At 36.1% G+C, this 7,711-nt stretch overlaps 1 non-coding gene across 1 annotated transcript; it reads right to left on the reverse strand.

The window, feature by feature from the left end:
• Positions 1–6,198: 6,198 nt before the first annotated feature.
• On the reverse strand, positions 6,199–6,302 carry LOC112715533 (small nucleolar RNA R71). The gene has a single exon (XR_003159790.1). It is a non-coding gene; the product is annotated as a small nucleolar RNA R71 (small nucleolar RNA).
• Between the last annotated feature and the right edge of the window lie 1,409 nt (positions 6,303–7,711).

Below are 7,711 nucleotides of genomic sequence, written 5' to 3' on the forward strand. Positions count from 1 at the left end.
TTAGTGAGTATTTCACATTTCGAAAACCCCTGCTTTAGCGTTCGGTTGTGTTTGGTTAAAGACCTTGAGGCTTGGTAATGTAGGTTTGAGTTTTGATGATTGCATGTCGCATAAGTGTTGCGGAGGCTACTGTGCCATTCCTTTTATTTCAGTGAGTGTTTTTATCTCGGAATCCTTGCCATTTGTTTTTAGTTTTGAGTTTTGAGATTTCTGTGACAGTGATGTGTTAGGAAGTAGTAACTGAGCTTATATGTGGCGTTGAGGCAGTTTCTACAATTGAGAAAAATACGCGGAGCTGAGATTTTGATTGTTGATTTCAGGTTGAGGCGGAAAGGACTTTCTGAGGCATTTGGGTTGTGGTTTCACGTGTCGAGGTAGGGGATTTTTCTAAAATCTCAATTATAATTTGGGATTATTATAAATGGATGCCGATGTGAGAAATACACTTTTTAGTGATTGTACAAGTCTTATGTATTGTTTGGACATTTTGTATGAATGTGATTATATGCTTGATTGGGTTATTGTTTGGTTTTGATAAAGCGATTGTTGCTGAATTATCTCTTTAAAGTTTTGGAAATGAGTTTAATCCGTTAAGAAAAATTGACCTTGAGATGATTTCTGATTATTGTTTGGTTTTGATAAATGGGTTGTTGATGAACTGTTTCTTTAAAAGTTTTGGAAATGAGTTTAATCAGTTGATAATGATTTGATCTTGAGACGATTTCTTTGAGATATGAAAATGAGGTGAATGCTGGATTCGGTTTGCTTTTGAACTAATCTTGGGTTTTGGACCGTTGAAAAGGATTGTGAATTGGTTTGGATGGGACCCAGAAAGGGTGCCAGAGTCTAAGTTTTAGGGGAGGTGCTGCCGAAATTCCAGTAGAATCTGGGATTTTATTGAAATGTTATCTGGAAAAATTGTGAGTTAAAGACTTCTACTATTTTATTTGAATTATTAAGAAAGGGATGATTTATTCTTTTGAAATGAATAATTGATTTCACTTCTCATTTATACGCTTTTTGGCATTGTTTTTAGGTAGTTTCTAGTATGTTTTAGTTACGTTTTAGTATATTTTTATTAGTTTTTATGCAAAAATCACATTTATGGACTTTACTATGAGTTTTTGTGTTTTTCTATGATTTCAGGTATTTTCTGGCTGAAATTGAGGGACCAGAGTAAAAATCTGATTCAGACGCTGAGAAAGGACTGCATATGATGTTGGATTCTGACCTCCCTACACTCGAAGTGGATTTTTTGGAGCTATAGAATCCGAAGTGGTGCACTCTCAATTGCGTTGGAAAGTAGACATCTTGGGCTTTCCAGCAATGTGTAATAGTCCATACTTTGATCGAGATTTGATGGCCCAAACTGGCGTCCAAACGCCCACTAGAGACCCTTTTCTGGCGTAAAACGCCAGAACCGGCACCAAAGCTGGAGTTAAATGCCCAAACTGGCACCAAAACTAGCGTTTAAACTTCAAGAAGAGCCTATGCATCTGAAAACTTCAATGCTCAGCCCAAACACACACCAAGTGGGCCCCAGAAGTGGATTTCTGCACTATTTACTCATTTTCCGTTAACCTAGTTATCTAGTTTAGTATAAATAGCACTTTTTAATATTGTATTCACATCTTTAGACCATTCTTCAATCCTTAGGTCAGATCTTTGAACCCTATTTTGATTGTATTATGCCATTTGGGAGGTTGGCCATTCGGCCATGCCTAGACTTTATTCTTATGTAGTTTCCAACGGTGGAGTTTCTACACCTCACAGATTAAGGTGAGGAGCTCTGCTATTCCTCGAGTATTAATACAAGTATTATTATTTTTCCATTCAATTCATGCCTACTTCTCCTCCAAGATATACTCTCGTACTTAATTCAGTTAAGTCAGAATGAAGGAGTGACCCGTGACAATCACACAATCTTCGTTACTCGCTTAGCCAAGATCCGCGTGCCTGCAACCACAAAGCGGTCTACATGATGTTCAACATAGTCATTGGACGACAGCTGGAGTATACTCTCTTTGGTCTCTGACCCACGGATCTGAATCACCTCTCCTGACAACAGAGCATTCAAATCCGTGACGTTAGAACCTTTGTGGTATAAGCTAGAACCAATTGGCAGCACTCTTGAGATCCGAAAAGTCTAAAACTTGTCTGTGGTATTCTGAGTAGGATCTGGGATGGGATGATTGTGATGATCTTCAAACTCATGACTGTTGGACGCAGTGACAGTGTGCAAAAGAATAAATGTATTCTATTTCGACACGATCGAGAACCGACAACTGATTAGCCATGCAGAAAACCGTAGAGGACATGTTTTCACTGAGAGGACGGATGGTAGCCATTGACAACGGTGATCCACCAACATACAGCTTGTCATGAAGGGAGTATGCATGATTGGATGAGGACAACAGGAAAGCAGAGGTTCAGAGGCAATAAAGCATCTCCAAATGCTTATCTGAAATTCCCACCAAGGAACTACATAAGTAACTGTATTTTATTTTTTGTTTTATTTATCTTTTAATTATCAACACCTCATAACCATTTGAATCCGCCTGACTGAGATTTACAAGATGACCATAGCTTGTTTCAAGTCGACAATCTCCGTGGGATCGACCCTTACTCACGTAAGGTATTACTTGGACGACCCAGTGCACTTGCTGGTCAACTATGCGGAGTTGTGAAAAGTGTGATAACAATTTCGCATACCAAGTTTTTGGCGTCGTTGCTGGGGATTGTTCGAGCTTGGACAACTGACAATTCATCTTGTTGCTTAGATTAGGTAATTTTCTTCTTGTTCTATTTTCAAAAATTTTTCAAAAATCTTTCAAAATATTTTTTCTGATTTTCGAAAATTTTTCAAAAAAATATATATATTTAATAAAATCATAAAATCAAAAAAATTTTTGTGTTTCTTGTTTGTGTCTAGAGTCAAATTTTAAGTTTGGTGTCGATTGCATGTTTTTATTTTTCTAGCATTTTTCGAAAACTCGTGCATATGTTCTTCTTGATCTTCAAATTGTTCTTGATGATTGTCTTTGTTTGATCTTGAGATTTTCTTGTTGAGTCTTTTCTTGTTTTTCATATGCATTTTTAATTTGTTAGTGTCTAAGCATTAAAAATTTCTAAGTTTGGTGTCTTGCATGTGTTTCTTTTCTGAAAAATTTTTCAAAAATATGTTCTTGATGTTCATCATGATCTTCAAAGTGTTCTTGGTGTTCATCTTGACATTTAAAGTGTTCCTGCATGCATTATTGGTTTTGATCCAAAATTTTTATGTTTTGAGTCAATTTTTTTTGTTTTTTCTTTCCTCATTAAAATTCAAAAATAAAAAATATATTTTCCTTATTTCACTCATAAAATTCAAAATTTTTGGGTTGACTTAGTCAAAGATCTTTTAAATTTTAGTGGTTTCTTGTTAGTCAAGTCAAAATTTCAATTTAAAAAATCCTATCTTTTCAAATCTTTTTCAAAAATAAAATCTTTTTCATTTTTCTTCTTAATATTTTCGAAAATTTTTGAAAATTGATTTTCAAAATCTTTTTCTTATTTTTATTTCATATTTTCGAAAACCTTGCTAACAATTAAGGATTTGATTCAAAAAATTTCAAGTTTGTTACTTTCTTGTTAAGCAAGGTTCAATCTTTAAATTCTAGAATCATATCTTTTAGTTTCTTGTTAGTCAAGTCATCAATTTTTAATTTTAAAAATCAAATCTTTTTAATTTCTTTTTCAATCAAATCTTTTTCAAATCATATGCTTTTCAAATTTTAATTTCAAAATCTTTTTCTAACTTCTTATCTTTTCGAAACTTACTATTTCTTATCTTTTTCAAAACCACCTAACTACTTTTTCACTTCTCATTTTTGAAAATCACCTTCCTCTTTTCAAAAATCTTTTTAATTAACTAATTGTTTTAAACTCTAATTTTATTTTATTCCTTTCTTAATTTTTGAATACTAACTAATATTTAAAATAAAAACAAAAATATTTTCCTTTTCTTTTATTTAATAATCGAATTCCCTCTTTCTCTCATCTCCTTTTATTCATTTATTTATTTACTAACACTTCTCTCCTTCTTAAAATTCGAACCCTCTCTCCCTCTCTGTGTTCGAATTCTCTTTATTTTCTCTCTACCTCTTTCTTCTCTTCTTGTCTTCTTCTACTCACATAAAGGAATCTCTATACTGTGACTGACGATTGGATTTCTATCGGTAAAGAATTTCATAAAAGTAATCGCGTTGTAAGTATAGCTTCTAAACCAGCAAAAAATCCTTTCGTACAAAAGTTTTGGTTGTTACTTAAGCAAACCTAATAAAATTTATAACCGAAATATTTAAACCTCGGGTCGTCTTCTCAAGAAATTGCAGGGAGGTGTGTTTTATTATTGGTTATGGAAAATAGTATTTTTGGATTTTTGAAAGGTTTAAACAAGAGAAATAAATTGTAGGAATTAATAAATCAATAGCTAAGAAAACTCTTAGTAAGGTAAGAAAATTAGAAGTCCTATCCTAGTTATCCTTATCAATTGTGATGAGAATTGCTCGTTGCTCCCACTTAGTCAACCTCTAACTATGAAGGTAAGTCAAGTGGATAAATCAATATGAATCCTCAAGTCCTAGTCAATTCCCAAAGAAGGACTAGAGTTTGTAGAATTCAAGTCAATTAGCAACTTCCAATTATCAATCAACAACAGAGTTTGATAACTCAAGAGTCTCTAATTACTCAACCAAAGCCAAGAATATAGAAAGCTAAATAAAAATCATATATCTGAAATACCTCAAATTAAAAGAAATCAAATCTAACATGGCAAAGTTCATAAATTAAATTGGGAAAATAAATAAAAGGAACATTGAACCTGGAAATTGAGAAGTAGAAATCCTAATTCTAAAAGAAATCCTAAATCCTAAAACCTAAGAGAGAGGAGAGAACCTCTCTCTCTAAAAACTACATCTAAAACCTAAAATTGTGAATTATGAATGTTGTTTGAATTGTTGTCTAAGTTGAATGGATACATTCCCCACTTTGTAGCCTCTAATCTGTGATTTATGGGCTGAGAACTGGGCCAGAAACAGCCCAGAATTCGCTGGGGGCGAATTTTTCCACGTGCAGGTCGCTGATTTTTCTGCAAAATGACGCGTCTCCGTTCTTCACGCGTGCGCGTCGTTTTTCTGTACGGCCACTATAGCGAATTATATATCATTTCGAAGCCCCGGATGTTAGCTTTCCAACGCAACTAAAACCGTCTCATTTGAACCTCTGTTGCTCAAGTTATGACTGTTTGAGTGCAAAGAGATCAGGGCTGACAGCTTTTTAGTTCCTCCAATTTCTTGTATTCCTTCCACTTTTGCATGCTTTCTTTCCATCCTCTAAGCCATTCCTGTCCTATAATCTCTGAAAACACTTAACACACATATCAAGGCATCAAATGGTAATAAAAGAGGATTAAACATAGAAAAATTAAGACCAAAGAAACATGTTTTCAATCATAGCACAAAATCAGGAAGGAAAAAGTAAAACCATGCAAATAGTATGAATAAGTGGGTAAAGAGTTGATAAAAACCACTCAATTGAGCACAAGATAAACTATGAAATAGTGGTTTCTTAGTGACCTAGAGGAATCCTCTTCTTTTCTGTTCTCTTCTTTTTCGCATGAGCAGGAACAAGGATAAAGATATTCTTGTTGAAGCCGATCCTGAACCTGAAAGGACTCTGAAGAGGAAGCTAAGAGAAGCTAAATCATAACTCTCTGGAGAGGACTTGATAGAAATTTTTGAAAAAGAAGAAGACATGGCAGCTAAAAATAACAACAATGCCAGAGATGCAAGGAAGATGCTTGGTGACTATGCTGCACCAACTTCCATCTTCTATGGAAGAAGCATCTCAATTCCTGCCATTGGAACAAACAACTTTGAGCTTAAGCCTCAATTAGTTTCTCTAATGAAGCAGAACTGCAAGTTTCATAGACTTTCCTCAAAAGATCCTCATCAGTTCTTATCTGAATTCTTGTAGATCTATGATACTGTTAAGACCAATGAGGTTGATCCCGAGGTCTACAGACTTATACTTTTCCCCTTTGCTGTAAGAGACAGAGCTAGGACATGGTTGGACTCACAACCTAGAAAAAGCCTGAACTCTTGGGACAAGCTGGTCAATGCTTTCTTGACCAAATTCTTTCCACCTCAAAAGATGAGTGAGCTCAGAGTGGACGTCCAAACCTTTAGACAGAAGGAAGGTGAATCCCTCTATGAAGCTTGGGAAAGATACAAGAAATTAACCAAAAGGTGTCCTTCTGACATGTTTCCAGAATGGAGCATCATATGTATATTCTATGATGGTTTGTCTGAATTGTCAAAGATGTCATTGGATCATTCTGCTGGTGGATCCCTTCATCTGAAAACACCTGCAGAAGCCCAGGAACTCATTGATATGGTTGCAAATAACCAGTTCATGTACACTTTTGAAAGGAATCCTGTGAATAATAGGGTGACTCAGAAGAAAGGAGTTCTTGAGATTGATACTCTGAATGCCATATTGGCTCAGAACAAAATATTGACTCAACAAGTCAATATGAATTCTCAGGATTTGATTGGATTGCAAGCTGCATCCGGCAGTGTTAAAGAAGCCTCCTCTAAAGGAGAAGCTTATGACCCTGAGAATCCTGCAATGGAAGAGGTGAATTACATGGGAGAACCCTATGGAAACACCTATAATCCTTCATGGAGGAATCATCCAAATTTCTCAAGGAAGGATCAACAGAAGCCTCAACAAGGCTTCAACAACAATGATGGTGGGAGAAATAGGTTTAGCAATAGCAAACTTTTTCCATCATCCTCTCAGTAACAGACAGAGAATTCTGAGCAGAGCCTCTCTGGCTTAGCAAACATAGTCTCTGATCTATCTAAGGCCACTTTCAATTTCATGATTGAGGCACGGCCTCCATCAGAAATTTGGAGGCACAAGTGGGTTAGCTGAGTAAAAGAGTTACTGAAACCCCTCCTAGTACTCTCCCAAGCAATACAGAAGAGAATCCAAAAAGAGAGTGCAAGGCCATCTACACGTCCAATATGGCCGAACCTGTAGAGGAGGGAAAGGCAGTGATTCCCAGTGAAAAAGACCTCATGGGACGTCCATTGACCAACAAGGAGTTCCCTATTGAGGAACAAAAGGAGTCTGAGGCTCATCTAGAGACCATAGAGATTCCACTGAACTTCCTATTACCATTCATGAGCTCTGATGAGTATTCTTCCTTTGAAGAAGATGAAGTTATTACTGAAGAGCAAGTTGCTCAGTATCTAGGAGCAATCATAAAGCTGAATGCCAAATTATTTGGTAATGAGACTTGGGAGGATGAACCTTCATTGCTCATCAATAAACTAAATACATTGGTTCAGCTGAAGATACCTCAAAAGAAACCGGATCCCGGAAGGTTCTTAATACCTTGCAACATAGGCACGATGACCTTTGAGAAGGCTCTGTGTGACCTGGGGTCAAGCATCAACCTCATGCCACTCTCTGTAATGGAGAAATTAGGGATCTTTGAGGTACAAGCTACATAAATCTCACTAGAGATGGCAGACAAATCAAAGAAACAGGCTTATGGACTTGTAGAGGACGTCTTGGTAAAGGTTGAAGGCCTTTACATCCCTGCTGACTTCATAATCCTCGACACTGGGAAGGATGAGGATGAATCCATCATCCTTGGAAG

Source organism: Arachis hypogaea, chromosome 1 (assembly GCF_003086295.3).
Source record: "Arachis hypogaea cultivar Tifrunner chromosome 1, arahy.Tifrunner.gnm2.J5K5, whole genome shotgun sequence".
Lineage (NCBI taxonomy): Eukaryota > Viridiplantae > Streptophyta > Magnoliopsida > Fabales > Fabaceae > Arachis > Arachis hypogaea.